Source organism: Perca fluviatilis, chromosome 23 (assembly GCF_010015445.1).
Source record: "Perca fluviatilis chromosome 23, GENO_Pfluv_1.0, whole genome shotgun sequence".
Lineage (NCBI taxonomy): Eukaryota > Metazoa > Chordata > Actinopteri > Perciformes > Percidae > Perca > Perca fluviatilis.
In genome coordinates this window covers 391,771-408,588 of record NC_053134.1, presented here as the reverse complement: position 1 = coordinate 408,588, position 16,818 = coordinate 391,771, and the positions used below count along the sequence as shown (strand labels likewise).

At 45.3% G+C, this 16,818-nt stretch overlaps 1 pseudogene; it reads right to left on the bottom strand.

Moving 5' to 3' along the window:
* LOC120553338 overlaps positions 1-16,818 on the bottom strand; it is a 52,033-nt pseudogene that overhangs the window by 10,396 nt on the left and 24,819 nt on the right.

Below are 16,818 nucleotides of genomic sequence, written 5' to 3'. Positions count from 1 at the left end.
AAATCAGGATCCCATGATCCGATTTGAAACCAAATCCTCCAAACGATTCCAGTAAAGAAACGGTCCCAAGTAGGAATCGGTTCTCGATGCCCAGCCCTAGGCGTGACAAAGACTAGAGCCAAATGAGGAGGAGCCACTCGGTGGTTCGTTGAGATTTGCCCGTTTTCAGCAGCAGTTTCAGATAGTGAGCTCTGCAGAGGAAAGAGGTGTTGATGGGACTCTGGGGTTCTCTGTAGGTCCTGGTTACCCTCCAAACTGTCCTTATTACACTAGGACAGGGTAAACGTGTTTCTGAAAACATGTGAAGAGAGAAAGAGGCCGTGCAGTTGCTGAATCTGTCTTCATTTCAGATCAACAAAGGTCAGTTTAAAAGATCTTCATCTGATTTTGAGAGGAGCCGAGCCCACCGCTCGTCATTTACGGTGAGTGTTTTAACATAAGTGTTCCGTTTGGGACGACACTAACCATCAACAGTGGCACTACGGCAGGAAGTGGTCAGAGACCATTAACAGTATACTGATGGTCTATAGCTACTATAACCTGTTGGTGACCCCTGGTCTATAACCTGTTGGTGACCCCTGGTCTATAGCTACTATAACCTGTTGGTGACCCCTGGTCTATAGCTACCATAACCTGTTGGTGACCCCTGGTCTATAGCTACTATAACCTGTTGGTGACCCCTGGTCTATAGCTACTATAACCTGTTGGTGACCCCTGGTCTATAGCTACTATAACCTGTTGGTGACCCCTGGTCTATAGCTACTATAACCTGTTGGTGACCCCTGGTCTATAGCTACTATAACCTGTTGGTGACCCCTGGTCTATAGCTACTATAACCTGTTGGTGACCCCTGGTCTATAGCTACTATAACCTGTTGGTGACCCCTGGTCTATAACCTGTTGGTGACCCCTGGTCTATAGCTACTATAACCTGTTGGTGACCCCTGGTCTATAGCTACTATAACCTGTTGGTGACCCCTGGTCTATAGCTACCATAACCTGTTGGTGACCCCTGGTCTATAGCTACTATAACCTGTTGGTGACCCCTGGTCTATAACCTGTTGGTGACCCCTGGTCTATAGCTACTATAACCTGTTGGTGACCCCTGGTCTATAGCTACTATAACCTGTTGGTGACCCCTGGTCTATAGCTACCATAACCTGTTGGTGACCCCTGGTCTATAACCTGTTGGTGACCCCTGGTCTATAGCTACCATAACCTGTTGGTGACCCCTGGTCTATAGCTACTATAACCTGTTGGTGACCCCTGGTCTATAACCTGTTGGTGACCCCTGGTCTATAGCTACCATAACCTGTTGGTGACCCCTGGTCTATAACCTGTTGGTGACCCCTGGTCTATAGCTACCATAACCTGTTGGTGACCCTGGTCTATAACCTGTTGGTGACCCCTGGTCTATAGCCTGTTGGTGACCCCTGGTCTATAGCCTGTTGGTGACCCCTGGTCTATAACCTGTTGGTGACCCCTGGTCTATAACCTGTTGGTGACCCCTGGTCTATAGCCTGTTGGTGACCCCTGGTCTATAGCCTGTTGGTGACCCCTGGTCTATAACCTGTTGGTGACCCCTGGTCTATAGCCTGTTGGTGACCCCTGGTCTATAGCCTGTTGGTGACCCCTGGTCTATAACTACTATAACCTGTTGGTGACCCCTGGTCTATAGCTACTATAGCCTGTTGGTGACCCCTGGTCTATAACTACTATAACCTGTTGGTGACCCTGGTCTATAACCTGTTGGTGACCCCTGGTCTATAACTACTATAACCTGTTGGTGACCCCTGGTCTATAGCCTGTTGGTGACCCCTGGTCTATAACTACTATAACCTGTTGGTGACCCCTGGTCTATAACTACTATAACCTGTTGGTGACCCCTGGTCTATAGCCTGTTGGTGACCCCTGGTCTATAACTACTATAACCTGTTGGTGACCCCTGGTCTATAACTTTCTGTTGGTAACCTGTTGGTGCAATACGCACTATAACGGTTTGCGACACATCTCCACGCCACCACCTACTCCCTGCGCGGGGTCTGTTGGCGTGGGGGGGTCATGGCCCTCGGCCTGCAGGATGCAGTCCATGTGGTCGTGGGCGGAGCTGTAGAGGCGCTGGGCCACCTGGCTCTGGACCGGCCCGTCTCCGAACGCGTCCATGATGTCATCCATGGACGGGAACTCACACTGGCCGCGCCGCTTGGCGCGCTGCCGCAGCTTGTTCCTGTGGTGCTCGATCTCAGACTTGTGCCGCAGCGCCACCTGGGGGATATCAGAGATATCAGAGGGGGGGATATATCAGAGATATCAGAGGGGAGGGGGATATATCAGAGATTTAGCGGGGGATATATCAGAGATATCAGAGGGGGGATATATCAGAGATATCAGAGGGGAGGGGGATATATCAGAGATATCAGGGGGGATATATCAGAGATATCAGAGGGGGGGATATATCAGAGATATCAGGGGATATATCAGAGATATCAGAGATATCAGAGGGAGGGGTATATACAGAGATATCAGGGGATATATCAGAGATATCAGAGGGGGGATATATCAGAGATATCAGGGGTATATCAGAGATATCAGAGGGGAGGGGGATATATCAGAGATATCAGGGGGATATATCAGAGATATCAGGGGGATATAATCAGAGATATCAGAGGGGAGGGGGATATATCAGAGATATCAGGGGGATATATCAGAGATATCAGAGGGGGAGGGGATATATCAGAGATATCAGGGGGATATATCAGAGATATCAGGGGGATATATCAGAGATATCAGAGGGAGGGGGATAATCACCTAACGGGAACCAAGTAACGGGGGTTTTGGGTAACTAAGTTACTTTAGTTACTCCACTACATTCATCTGTTCCAGCTTTAGTTACTAGTTACTTTAGTTACTCCACTACATTCATCTGTTACAGCTTTAGTTAGTAGTTACTTTAGTTACTAGTTACTTTAGTTACTCCACTACATTCATCTGTTACAGCTTTAGTTAGTAGTTACTTTAGTTACTAGTTACATCAGTTCCACTTTTCTAGTGTTACTTTAGTTATCCATTACATTCACTGTTACAGCTTTAGTTACTAGTTACTTTACTTATTCCACTACATTCATCTGTTCCAGCTTATTACTTGATTTACTTATTTACTACACTTCATCTGTTATACAGTCTTTATTTACTAGTTACTTTAGTTACTAGTTACTTTAGTTACTCGACTACATTCATCTGTTACAGCTGTAGTTACTAGTTACTTTAGTTACTCCACTACATTTATTTGTTACAGCTGTAGTGTGTGTGTGTGTGTGTGTTTGGATCCTTTACACTTTCTATAATGTTTTAATACTTTAACTATATTCTCAGACAGGTGAAGCTGCTCGGGGCTTCTCAGGTGCTGCGAGCATATCCCTCCGCCCAAGTAGCAGAAGTGGCAGTGCTTCGCCTTTCTGAGAATATAGTTCCTGGTTTGTTTACAGTTAGAAGATGGCTGTGTGTCATGTGACCTTGTTTTTTGTACATGCTGTGACTCTACAAATCACAACATAGAAAGAGGAACATGTTGGCGTTATTTTGTCACTTATTGGGAGCAGTAGGATTACTGGAACCAGTTACCTCCAGGATCTGAGCTAAGCTAAGCTAGATGGAGCCGGTTACCTCCAGGATCTGTGCTAAGCTAGGCTAGATGGAGCCGGTTACCTCCAGGATCTGAGCTAAGCTAGGCTAGCTGGAGCCGGTTACCTCCAGGATCTGTGCTAAGCTAGGCTAGCTGGAACCAGTTATCTCCATGATCTGTGCTAAGCTAGGCTAATGCTGGAGCCGTTAGACAGTGAGATGAGAAGGGTCTGTATGGACTGGTCTAACTCTGGGGGGAAGTCCCAATAAATCGTTGTGTTCCTTTAAGTAATATTCTCTCTGCAGGACCTTAACTTGTACCAGAGTATTTCTACAGTGTGGTATTACTACTGTTACTGCAGTAATATTCTCTCTGCAGGACCTTAACTTGTACCAGAGTATTTCTACAGTGTGGTATTACTACTGTTACTGCAGTAATATTCTCTCTGCAGGACCTTAACTTGTACCAGAGTATTTCTACAGTGTGGTATTACTACTGTTACTGCAGTAAAGTCTCAGGATACTTCGTCCAGCGCTGTGTGTCCGGGGGTCCTCACCTCGGTGCTGACCTTCTCGGTGAGGGAGGGGCTGAGGTGCGGGGGGGCCCCGTGCGGCGGGGGGGGGCTCGGCCGCGGTTGCATGGCGATCAGCTGCACCTTGTTTCCCTGGCGACGCGTCCCGTCAGACGAGCCGCGAGACAGCCGGTCCACGTGGTCAAAGATGGAGGACGAGGAGAGAAGCTCGTCAGCACCCCCGCCTGGGTGGGGGGGGGGCACAGGGGGGCACAGGGGGGTCACAGAGGGGGTCACAGAGGGGGCTCTACAGTTATTATCTGATAGATCCTGCACACAGTACATAGTAGGCAACGCTTCAGGACTAGACTATCACCTGGCTAACAGTCTGTAATAGTAGTTCGGTACTAGACTATCACCTGGCTAGCAGTCTGTAATAGTAGTTCGGGACTAGACTATCACCTGGCTAACAGTCTGTAATAGTAGTTCGGGACTAGACTATCACCTGGTTAACAGTCTGTAATAGTAGTTCGGGACTAGACTATCACCTGGCTAACAGTCTCACATCCTGAGGAGAAAACTAAGACCTAGAACACAATACAGCGAATTTAAGACTTTTCAAGACCAGCGGAAAGCCTGAAAAAGTATTTAATCTCAGTAATTTTTTTTTTCCTGGTATAAGAAGGGGCCAGGGTATTATCTGGGATATGAGAGAGAACTAATCAGAGGATATGGAGATATTAACGTACCCATCTTGGTCCTCCCTTCAGTCCAGAAGCAGAAACACAAAGAGACCATGTTAGAGAACACACACACACACACACACACACACACACACACACACACACACATTCATCTGTTGATGTCGGGGGGGTCTCTGACCGTTTCACCAAACAGGTTTTAGATGTTGGGGGGGTCTCTGACCGTTTCACCAAACAGGTTTTAGATGTCGGGGGGGTCTCTGACCGTTTCACCAAACAGGTTTTAGATGTTGGGGGGGGTGTCTGACCGTTTCACCAAACAGGTTTTAGATGTTGGGGGGTCTCTGACCGTTTCTGGGCGTCTTCCGGTGCTTCCCGTCGCTGGGCGTGGCCACGGGCCGGGTGCTCTCTTCTGCCGATTCTCTGCCGCTCGATTGGTCGCTGCCTAACGAGTCTGCGTCTGACGGGCTGAGCCTGAGAGAGACAGGAAGACGATCACACCAAGCAGCCAATCAACAGCTGGCTCCCAACCAGCCAATCAACAGCTGGCTCCCAACCAGCCAATCAACAGCTGGCTCCCAACCAGCCAATCAACAGCTGGCTCCCAACCAGCCAATCAACAGCTGGCTCCTAACCAGCCAATCAACAGCTGGCTCCCAACCAGCCAATCAACAGCTGGCTCCTAACCAGCCGATCAATGAAGAGCATCAAGATAAAACCAGAGTTACAGGAGAAGTTAGGCGTCATATTTATTGTTCTATCAGAAGATCTGTTTTAAATATGAATATTAATGTTGTTTAAAGTTCCTTTAGTGTAACTGACCTTTCTACCAGAATATCATTTACAGCCGTGTGCTGCACTCGTACTCAGACAAAATCTCTTCATAAAACATCGGGAAAAGAGCAAAGAAATACGAAAACAACAGCGTCAAAAATGTCTTAAAAAATGCACCAAAAACATTGAAAAAAACGCCACAAACGTCGGTGCAAAAAAACGTTAAAAAAAAGTGATGAACTTAAAAAGAAACGTTGAAAAAATGTAAACTAACGTCGTCCAGGACAACCGAGAAACACGAGTCAGAAGCTTTAAACGTCTCCGTTACTCGTTCCATTCAGAAGATAAAACACATTTTTCCTTCCAGAGTTTTTTGTGATTATTGTAAAAATCTTTGATTATTCGGCACGTTTTCCTAAAACATGTGATGTAATATGCTCTAAATGATATTTATGCAGTTTTATGCGATGAAACTGAAGAAGAGATGAGGCTTCGTCGATGATGTCCACGTCGTGTAATGACGTCACTTCGTAACGTTCCCATGGCAACAGGGTAAAATGGCTGCTCTTGTGTGAAGTAAACGCAACATTTTTCAGCTTTTTGCTGAGATATATTTTGGGACTTTTTTTGCAACGAAAATGCGGGGATTATGACATCATGCAAGCGCCGCATATTTTGCGCGGAAATCTGCAATTTATGCGGCGAAAGTGCGGCGTGTTTGAAAAGATGCCCCCCGTAAATATGCAAACTTTGGCTGATTATGAGATCGCATAATCACGTTTTTCCGGAGGGACTGTTAAAACCAGTTTTGTATTACAGATGTTGAAATGAATCAAATAATCGATGCTGTCGGTACACGATCCGTTCAGCACATGCGCGAAACGTTCGCGCATGCGCTGTTGTACGAGGATTTACGACCCTGCACGATCTGTTCCACGCTTCTGGTCGACAGCCAAGCTAACGTTAGTTTAGCTAACAGCTAATTCGGCTAACCGCTAGCTGAGACAGCATGTAATAACTTTAAAAGAGCCTCAAAATAAAACCAGAAAATAAACGTTAACATATATAACAGCTGTTAGGTCAGCTCTACTTTGCTTGTGCTCATTTAAAATACAATCACTCAATATTTGTCTTTATTGTTATTACTGTAAAGTCTTAATGTAGCTGTAGCTGCTTCTCCCATTAAGTTTGACTTAATGTTATTTTAGACTGAATCTAGCTGTCAGCTAGCGGTTAGCCGAATTAGCTGTTAGCTAAACTAACGTTAGCTTCCCGGTGGAGGCTAGCCATAGGCTAGCGTGGAACAGATCGTGCAGGTCGTATACTCGGTAAAACAGGATTATCTCGCGCATGCGCAGAACGGGTTAGGGTTAGGGTTGGTATGTAGGCCTAACAACATTTCTGTTTACATAATCTGGTATGTTTTGCACATTCATAGGGTGACCAGACGTCCCGGTTTGACCGGGACAGTCCCGATTTTCAATTGTTTGTCCCAAGTCCCGACAAAAGCCTGTCGGGACGCTAAATTGTCCCGGTTTACCCCAGGAGCCGGGTCAGCCGATTTTGCCGGGTCTTCAGCCCCGAATTTTTTGAGTTTAGCCCCGAATGTAACTTTGTCCAGTTTATTTTTCCGAGGCGAATAGAACGGGCAGCTACGTGCGGGGTCCGACCATGCTGTATTTGTTGCTATCACCTAGCAACCGTCTCTCCGTGAGGAAAGCCGGGTGAAGTTTTGGGAGGAATCCTAGCCAAATAAGTGTAATACATTGATGCCATCAACACAAAGTTTAGGAGCGCAATGCTAATGATTTAGTTTGAGGTTCCTGTGATGTGACGTTTCCAGTCTACGGTTCAGACTCAGACACACGGAGCTCTGAAGCAGACCTGCTTGTGTCCACTCTCTGTAAAATGCAGCGCAGCTTCAGGTTTATGGACGCGCTCAGCTGTGGACATGCTGCGGTAGATGTGTTGCGTTTGTGCTCCGTGTATTTCTGTAGTTTCCGTTTTCCACCTCCGATGTAGAGCAGCGTACAGCCACTTCTCTACCTAAACTATTTGTCTCATTCAGACACCCAAACGGGGCTCTGTGTCTGTCAGGTCTGAGGTCTACCGTATCAGCAGAGCTATCACGTAATGCACAGCAGACTATGGTGCAGGTATAGATTAGTTTCTGAAATATAGTGACTTTATTCTTGTCATAAAACGAAAAGAATGTAATGTCCGCAACACTGCTTTAAACTCCCATATTTAATACAAAATGCAACGTTTCGACACAACAGTTGGGTCGAAACGTTGCATTTTATATTAAATATGGGAGTTTAAAGCAGTGCTGCGGACATTACATTCTTTTCGTTTTAAGTACTTTCATTTGTCCTGCACCTGCCAGAAGGTGGGATGTGCACACAGTTACTTTTATAAATTTTATTCTTGTAATAGCCTACTAACCTAACTTTATTTTTCTCAAAATGTCACGACTCATCGTCTCCTCCAAATCACAGAGAACACAGATATATACTGTATTTTGAACATACCTGTCAAGTTTTGGATTTGAAAATAAGGGAAATTTTTCCGGCGCCCACCGCAAGCAGTCCCCCCCCCCCAACCAAGCTCCAGTATCCCTTACATTTTAAGACAGGTGTACAAGAAAGCTAAAATCACCACTTGATGCAGAATGCTGAAAACATTTACAATTTATAACATTGCTTGTCTTTACATTTTATTTTCATTCCACACATTCTTTTCATTTCATATTGCTTTTCTTTTACAGTTTTTCTTTTCATTTCACATAAATTGTCTTTACTCTTTTAGTGAGTTATTGTATAAATTTGTTGCAGACTTTGCATTCTTTAAGATTGTTTAGGAAGGAGTGTATTAGTGGGCGGGGCCAGAGTGGTTTACATGAGAGTAGAGCGCAGACAGTTGTGTTGTCTAACGTCCTCCTATTCTCTGGAACAATCTTTCGTACCACGCTAAACACCCTTTCTCAACGTGCATTGCTATGGGGAATGCAGAGTAAAGCCTTCAGAAGTTTTGGCAGCGCACCGTCTCTGTCGAAGCGTCCATCATCCGTCTCTCATCATCTGACCTCACACACTAAACTCGCGACAACTGCCACCTACAGTACCTGTAGTAGGCTACTGCAGTACCTGTAGTAGGCTACTGCAGTACCTGTAGTAGGCTACTGCAGTACCTGTAGTAGGCTACTGCAGGTGGCAGTTATCGCGAGGCTAGTGACAGAGCTCAGATTGGGAATGTTTTGTTTTTTTTTACTCCGCTCGGACCCGGGGTATTATTTTTTAATAACGCAGGTTAAAATACGGGAGATTTATGGGAAAATACTAATACGGGAGGACGGCGGGAAAGAAGGGTAAAATACGGGACTTTCCGGCCAAAACGGGATACTTGACAGGTATGATTTTGAAGGTGCACAAAGTTTTGGACATGAGCAGAAATCTTGCTCAAACACATCTGAAATATTACAGTCCAGGGGTCTATTATAAATTAAAATGAATTAATGTATCATTGAGGTGAATAATTGTCATATGCACATTTAAGGAGGTTACTTCCTCACCAAAAGACGCCAAACAGGAGGGAGGACTAAATGATGCCTAGGCTACAGATATTTGCAGGTTGCAGTATACATTGATTCAGAAAAAGGTAGAAATATGTGCATAAAAATTCACCAGAATGCATGAAATGAAGTGGTTATGCTCAAAATTTTCAATAAATCATTTTAATTCTTTTGGTGTTATTGGAATAAATAACACTTCAAAGAATCTTTTTTAGAAAAAATCTCAACATAAATCTCACACTAAACTGAAAAAGGCTGTTGCTGCAATTTTGTTAATTTTACAGGAAAAACACTGTTATTATTAGAGCGTAGCGGATCCCAACAAATAATGAAGTAACTGTCTGTGTCTATGTCTGACCTGGGGCCTCATTTATAAAACTTTGCGTAGATTCTATTCTGAAAGATTTCGATGCGCAAAAGTCAGAATTCCGTACGCGCAAAAAACAATATTCTGATTTATAAAACCTTGACGCGCAGTCGCGCGCACTCTTCTCGTTATAAATACGGACGTCGTTACCTTATGCGGTCATGCACGAGCCTCACGCTCCTCCCAAGGTCTTCCCATATTTGTCCTAATAAGGTCCATGTTAATCAATTAATGAATATTCCAGCCCTTAATTACCAATCCGCAAACGGAAAAATGGGGGGAAAACACGATTCTTTGATTGTGAGATCGATGTGCTCCTAACAGAGGTAGAACATCAAAACAAAATCCTGTTTGGAAGCCGTAACCCTGTGTAGTGTTCATATTGTTACACAGCCTTACTACTTAACAGCTCAATTACCAATGATATACATCATTTATGGTTCATATTTGCCATTTACCCCTGTGAGATCACATTTATGATCATATGATCATTTTCGTTTTTGTGAAGAAAGGAAATTAAATTATTAAAAAGTAAAAAATAGAAACAAGATTTTGGATCATTATTGGTGCAAAACAGGTGAAAGTGCTTGAAATGTGACAATTTGGTAACTTGTATGGTAACTGTGTGGGAATAGCAGGTGCAGAAAGACAACATTCCCACACACGACATATACAATCAGACACGACCACATAAAGACGGCCTACAACACACACACACACACACACACATACACACACACACACACACACACACACACACACACACACACACACACACACACACCGCATTTCCGGGAGATGCGGTGTTGTTCTTGGTAGGAGAGTTTGCACGGTGTGGGAGGAGCCCCGCCTCTCCCCGTTGCTGGCAGCCCTCGCCGGAGCGACCCGGCTCTGGGTCGGTTTAGCAAGAACGGGATTGTTGGGTTCAGGAAAACAAAAACTGGGTTGGGTTCGGAAACGGGCATACCACCGGAGTTCACTAAAACGCAGTCTACAAAACCTTGGGAGCAATAGCGTACGATCAACACGTGTGGTCAAAAGTTTGCGGAAAACTGGGAACATTTTTACGCGGAAAGAAATCTTTATAAATCCGACTATTGCGAGGAATGTTGCGACGACAAATTTCACCCTGCTTCACGCACTTTTTCTTGCGTAACAGGTTTTATAAATGAGGCCCCTGGGCTGGCACATGTTCACGTTAAAAGCGTGTGCGTGCACGAGCACTACGGTCACGTGCAAAGTGTCCCGGTTTTAGCTCCGGGAAATCTGGTCACCCTACACATTCAGGAAGAGCCATGTGCTCAGTGCTGTATAGTTTTATGTATCCAAGATATTTAGTATCAGAGCACTGCAGAATGTTTGGTTTTTGAAGCTTGAAAAGCTATGAATTAAATATCCTACATGACTTTAATAGAAACATGGATTATATATCCTACATGGCTTTAATAGAAACATGAATTAAATATCCTACATGGCTTTAATAGAAACATGGATTATATATCCTACATGGCTTTAACAGAAACATGGATTATATATCCTACATGGCTTTAATAGAAACATGGATTAAATATCCTACATGGCTTTAATAGAAACATGGATTAAATATCCTACATGGCTTTAATAGAAACATGGATTATATATCCTACATGGCTTTAATAGAAACATGGATTAAATATCCTACATGGCTTTAATAGAAACATGGATTAAATATCCTACATGGCTTTAATAGAAACATGGATTAAATATCCTACATGGCTTTAATAGAAACATGGATTATATATCCTACATGGCTTTAACAGAAACATGGATTAAATATCCTACATGGCTTTAATAGAAACATGGATTAAATATCCTACATGGCTTTAATAGAAACATGGATTAAATATCCTACATGGCTTTAATAGAAACATGGATTAAATATCCTACATGGCTTTAATAGAAACATGGATTAAATATCCTACATGGCTTTAACAGAAACATGGATTTGACGCATCGTGATGCATCGAGATATCGAATCGCTGACATGATAATCATAATTGAATCAGGAGATCAGTGACGATTCACACCTCTACGCAACATGAACCGATAACAATACGGTGACTTTGATTCCAGTTCCTGACGATATTTTTTTTGAAATGACAACATTACGGGTCAGATCTTTGTATTAATGTTCCAGCTCTGACTCCGTGGGCGTCTCTGTGTGACGTTAGACAGCCAGTTAGGCCTCTAACAGTTACTTAATACTTGTCTAAATCGCAATATTTTTAAGTAATTGCCTTTTTTTAAAGTCTCTTATGTCCAGACCTTCCCCCACAGCTCTGTGGAGGAGGGTCTGGCTAGTCCACACAGCATTCTGGGATGGGATAACAACGTGCCATCTTCCCACCGACTGTAAACTTTGTTTTTCTGGGTCCAAATTCTTCAGTGTTTTGGTCATCACATGATTTCGACGATTCTGTTGCTTTCTCAGCGTTTTTTGAAGCTTTTCCTGACGTTTTGGTCACTTTTTCGGTGCTTTTTTAAAAATTTTCTTTTATAATTTTTTTCTTCAAATGCAATAAAATTTAATTAAAAAAAACCTAAATTCAATGAAAGCAGTGAACGGATGATTTATTTCACTTGTGAACAGAGTCGTAGGGAACCATCCATGTTATAATCATAATGGAATCAGGAGATCAGTGAAGAATCACACCTCTATTTTGTATATACTTGTGAGGACATTTTTTGGAGATGTTTTTGGAGATGTTTTTGGTGTTTTGGCGTGCGTCCTACCGTCCCCGGTGGCGGCGGCCGGAGCGCGGCGCCTTGGTGGACGAGCCTCTAGATTTGGGCGTGTTGAGGTCTCCTGCGGCGGCGTCGGGGGGCGTGGCCTCTTTGGCGGGGGCGGGGCCAGGCTCCTGGATCACCATGATGTCATCTTTACTGTGCTGACCCAGGTGCAGCTTCGCAAAGTCAAAACCCTTCACACTGGGAGCCTGCAGCTGGAAGTACACAAGTACTCAGATACTAGTACACACTGGGAGCCTGCAGCTGGAAGTACACAAGTACTCAGATACTAGTACACACTGGGAGCCTGCAGCTGGAAGTACACAAGTACTCAGATACTAGTACACACTGGGAGCCTGCAGCTGGAAGTACACAAGTACTCAGATACTAGTACACACTGGGAGCCTGCAGCTGGAAGTACACAAGTACTCAGATACTAGTACACACTGGGAGCCTGCAGCTGGAAGTACACAAGTACTCAGATACTAGTACACACTGGGAGCCTGCAGCTGGAAGTACACACGTACTCAGATACTAGTACACACTGGGAGCCTGCAGCTGGAAGTACACACGTACTCAGATACTAGTACACACTGGGAGCCTGCAGCTGGAAGTACAATAAAAGCTGACGTACTCAGATACTAGTACACCTGGGAGCCTGCAGCTGGAGTACACAAGTACTCAGATACTAGTACACCTGGGAGCCTGCAGCTGGAAGTACACATACTCAGATACTAGTACACACTGAGCCTAGCTGGAAGTACACAAGTACTCAGATACTAGACACTGCTTTAAAATACATAATACACCTCTGCAGTATACACAAGTACTCAGATTAGTACCACTGAGCTGCAGTGGAAGTACAAAAGTACTCAGATACTAGTACACACTGGGAGCCTGCAGCTGGAAGTACACACGTACTCAGATACTAGTACACACTGGGAGCCTGCAGCTGGAAGTACACACGTACTCAGATACTAGTACACACTGGGAGCCTGCAGCTGGAAGTACACAAGTACTCAGATACTAGTACACACTGGGAGCCTCCTGGAAGTACACACGTACTCAGATACTAGGTAAGTCGTACTCAGATATAGTACGGATGCGCGTACACAGATCAATACTGTACCACGGTGCAGCTGGAAGTACACAAGTACTCAGATACTAGTACACACTGAGTGCATGGGTACACATACTCAGATACTGTACACACTGGGAGCCTGCAGCTGGAAGTACACACGATCTCAGATACTAGTACACACTGGGCCTGCACTGGAGTACACACGTACTCAGATACTAGACACTGGAGCCTGCCTGGAGTACAATGTACTCAGATACTATACACACTGGAGCTGCGCTGGAGTACAGTACCAGATACTAGTACACACGGAGCCTGCAGCTGGAAGTACACAATACTCAGATACTAGTACACACTGGGAGCCTGCAGCTGAGTACAACGTACTCAGATACTAGTCAATGGAGCCTGCAGCTGGAAAACAATACTCAGATACTAGTACACATGGGCCTGCGCTGGAAGTACACAGCGTTCGATACTGTACACACTGGTGGAGTACACACATACTCAGATACTAGTACACACTGGGGCCTGCAGCTGGAAGTACACACGTACTCAGATACTATACACACTGGGAGCCTGCAGCTGGAGTACACAGTACTCAGATACTAGTACCCTGGGAGCCTGCAGCTGGAGTACAACAGTACTCAGATACTAGTACACAGCCTGCATAAAACTACTCAGATACTAGTACACACTGGGAGCCTGCAGCTGGAAGTACACACACATACTCAGATACTAGTACACACGGGGGCCTGCAGCTGGAAGTACACATACTCAGATACTAGTACACACTGGGAGCCTGCATGAATACTTATAGTACCAGCCTGCAGCTGTACACCGTATCATACTAGTACACACTGGAGCTGAGTGGAGTACACGTACTCAGATACTAGTACACACTGGGGCCTGCAGCTGGAAGTACACAGTACTCAGATACTAGTACACACTGGGGGCCTGCAGCTGGAAGTACAACGCGTCTCAGATACTAGTACACACTGGGAGCTGCAGTGGAGTACACCGCGTACTCAATACTAATAACCACTGGGCCTGCAGCTGAGTACACAAGTACTCAGATACTAGTACACACTGGGGAGCCTGCAGCTGAGTACACAAGTACTCAGATACTAGTACACATGGGCCTGCAGCTGGAAGTACACACGTACTCAGATACTAGTACACACTGGGCTGCAGCTGGAATCCACATACTCAGATACTAGTACACACTGGGAGCCTGCAGCTGGAAGTACACAGTACTCAGATACTAGTACACACTGGGAGCCTGCAGCTGGAGTACACGTACTCAGATACTAGTACACACTGGGAGCCTGCAGCTGGAAGTACATACTCAGATACTAGTACACACTGGGAGCCTGCAGCTGGAAGTACAAAGTACTCAGATACTAGTACACATGGGGCCTGCAGCTGGAAGTACACAAGTACTCAGATACTAGTACACACTGGGGGCCTGCAGCTGGAAGTACACACGTACTCAGATACTAGTACACACTGGGAGCCCGCAGCTGGAAGTACACAAGTACTCAGATACTAGTACACACTGGGGACTGCACTGGAAGTACACAGTACTCAGATACTAGTACACACTGAGCCTGCAGCTGAAGTACACAGTACTCAATACTAGTACACCTGGGAGTGAGTGAACACGTATCAGATATGTACACACTGGGGCCTGCGCTGGTACAGTACTCAGATACTAGTACACACTGGGGAGCCTGCAGCTGGAGTACACACGTACTCAGATACTAGTACCGGCCCACTACTGATATTACTGGGAGCTGAGTACACGTATCAGATACAGTACCCTGGTGCGTGGAGTACACAAGTACTCAGATACTAGTACACACTGGGGCCTGCAGCTGGAAGTACACATGTACTCAGATACTAGTACACACTGGGAGCCTGCAGCTGGAAGTACATAAGTACTCAGATACTAGTACCACTGGGGCCTGCAGCTGGAGTACACACGTACTCAGATACTAGTACACATGGAGCCTGCAGCTGGAAGTACACACGTACTCAGATACTAGTACACATGGGACTGCAGCTGGAGTACCCCGTACTCAGATACTAGTACCACTGGGATAGCTGAGTACACATACTCGTACTAGTACACATGGCCTGCACGGTACAGTTCTACTCCTGGAGTGCGCTGGGTACACACGTACTCAGATACTGACCACTGGCTGCAGCTGGGACAACGTACTATAGTACCCTGGGTTTCATACTCAATACTAAATGCGAGCCTGCCTGGATACAATACTCAGATACTAGTACACACTGGGGAGCCTGCAGCTGGAAGTACACACGTACTCAGATACTAGTACACACTGGGAGCCTGCAGCTGGAAGTACACACGCATCTCAGATACTAGTACACACTGGGAGCCTGCAGCTGGAAGTACACATACTCAGATACTAGTTACACTGGGAGCCTGCAGCTGGAGTACATACTCAGATACTAGTACACACTGGGAGCCTGCAGCTGGAAATAACTCACATACTCAGATACTAGTACACACTGGGAGCCTGCAGCTGGAAGTACACACGTACTCAATACTAGTACACACTGGGAGCCTGCAGCTGGAAGTACAACGTACTCAGATACTAGTACACACTGGGAGCCTGCAGCTGGAAGTACACACGTACTCAGATACTAGTACACACTGGGAGCCTGCAGCTGGGAGTACACATGTACTCAGATACTAGTACACACTGGGAGCCTGCAGCTGGAGTACATAAGTACTCAGATACTAGTACACACTGGGAGCCTGCAGCTGGAAGTACACGTACTCAGATACTAGTACACACTGGGAGCCTGCAGCTGGAAGTACACACGTACTCAGATACTAGTACACACTGGTGAGCTGAGTACACGTCTCAGATACTAGTACACTGGGCTGCTGAGTACACGTACTCAGATACTGACCCTGGCTGCAGTGGAGTACACAGACTCATATAGTACACACTGGGGCTGCAGTGGAGTACAAATACTCAGATACTAGTACACACTGGGGCCTGCAGTGTACACAAGTACTCAATACTAGTACACACTGGGCCTCAGCTGAAGTACAATGCTCAGATACTAGTACACACTGCCTGCACTTATATCTCGATACTAGTATACACTGGACCTGCATAGTTACCGTACTCAGATATAGTACACACTGGGGCCTGCAGCTGGAGTACATTTACTCAGATACTAGTACACACTAACTCGTAAAAGTACTCAGATACTAGTACACTGGGACCTGCAGTAGGTACACAGTACTCAATACTAGTACACACTGGGGCCTGCAGCTGGAGTACATAGAATACTCAGATACTAGTACACACTGGGAGCCTGCGCAGCTGGAAGTACATAAGTACTCAGATACTAGTACACACTGGGGAGCCTGCAGCTGGAAGTACACAC